We start from the raw sequence: 1,904 nt of genomic DNA on the forward strand, positions 1-1,904 counted from the left end.
GCCTTGATGATTGCTTTGTTGATCGCCTCTTTCACATCTTCGTTCCTCAAACTGTAGATCATGGGATTCAGCATGGGAATCACTGTGGTGTAAAACACGGCCACCATCTTCCTCTGCTCCACAGACTCTTCAGTGGGTCTCGTGAGATACAGGAAGAGGAGAGTCCCATAAAACATGGTAACAGCTGTCAGGTGGGACCCACACGTGGAGAATACCTTCCTCCTGCCATCGGCAGAGTGCATGTGCATTACGGCCTATGATGAGGGTATAGGAAATGAGAACCACTGAGAGGGAATATGTGAAATTAATCCCAGCAATAACAATCATGGTGCATTCTTTACTGTGGACCCCTCCACAGGCAATCTTGATAAGAGGAGAGTCAGCACAATAGAAGTGGTTGATTTCAAAGTTTCCACAGAAGTACAGGCCATATGTCCACAGTGTGCAGATTAGACTAACAGAGAACCCATAGATGTATGTCAGAGAGATGAGACGAGCACAGTCCTGGACATTTTACTGCCATAAAGCAGAGGGCTGCAGATGGCCATGTAGCGATCAAAGGCCATCACAGCCAAGATACATACTTCCACGTGAACAAGGGCTATGAAGAAGTAACACTGCACCAAACACCCCACATAGGAAATGGTTTTTGTCTGATAGTAAGTTTTCCAGCATCTTCAGAGTGACATTGGAAGAGAACCACACATCCACAAAAGACAAATGACTCAAGAAAAAGTACATGGAACTCTGAAGCTGGAGGCTGATGCTGATCAAAATCATCATACCAATGTTCCCTATCAGAGTGATCATGTAAACTACTAGAAACACTACATTAAAGAGACCTTGAAGCTCATGATGACTGGTCAACCCCAGAGGAACAAATTCTGTCACATCTGTGAAATTTGGCATTGCCTTCACTTAGACCCAGTCTGCAATGCCTATGGACAAATTAAAAGAAACAAACTGATTTATTTTATCCTTGAAAATTGAGTCATGTTTAACAGTATTCTAGTTCAAATAATATAAAAATCAACGTAGACTTTGCACAAAGTTTAATATGAGCATAAAATCATTTATTTCCTTTAATAGGCCTTATAAGTAATCATTACAATATTTATTAGTTTCTTAACTCTAAAACAATTACATTCACATACTACTAGTATTAGACACTTATTTTTGCTAAATTATTTCAATGATGCTAACATCATAGAGTGCTAATAGAAGTAAAGCTAGACTGAGAGTCATCAGAGAATGACCAAATCCATTTAAACATATTATCTAATAGGAAATGACTTGAGACTCATAAATGTAAATATTCAATAAGGTCAGACAACCACTTTGTGCTGAACAGGGAAGTACTAAGAGTGAATCATTGAAATGCCACTGAATACTATTTTTGTGTATGATGGTTGCCTGTCATTGTCTATATTAATACAAATGCACATGTAATATTAACTTACTCATTTCCCTATGACTTGGAAGATATCCTTTTTTAGAAATGCATTTGTTTGTTTATTTTTGGCTGTGCTTGGGCGCCTCTTGGTTGGGGTGTGTGGGCTTCTCACTGCAGGGCTTCTCCTGTTCTGGAGCACTGACTCCAGGTGAGCAGGCTTCAATAGCTGTGGCTCACAGGTTCTAGAGTGCAGGCTCAGTAGTCGTGGCTCTCGGGCTTAGCTGCTCCATGGCATGTGGAATCTCCCTCCAACCAGGGATCGAACTTATGTTCCCTACATTGGTAGGCATATTCTTATCCACTGAGCCACAAGTCCAGAAGATATCTTCTTATCTACGCAATTTTACGGGATGATTGTCTTAAACCTTGGTCTTACAATCTAGTCATTGACATACTTTTATACACTATGCCGGCATATGATATAAAAAGCTTTCAATGTATGAAAATCCTA

At 40.1% G+C, this 1,904-nt stretch overlaps 1 pseudogene; it reads right to left on the minus strand.

Annotated features, from left to right (window-relative positions):
* Window positions 1-928, minus strand: part of LOC102390400 — a 2,122-nt pseudogene extending 1,194 nt beyond the window's left edge.
* Between the last annotated feature and the right edge of the window lie 976 nt (window positions 929-1,904).

Source organism: Bubalus bubalis, chromosome 14 (assembly GCF_019923935.1).
Source record: "Bubalus bubalis isolate 160015118507 breed Murrah chromosome 14, NDDB_SH_1, whole genome shotgun sequence".
NCBI lineage: Eukaryota > Metazoa > Chordata > Mammalia > Artiodactyla > Bovidae > Bubalus > Bubalus bubalis.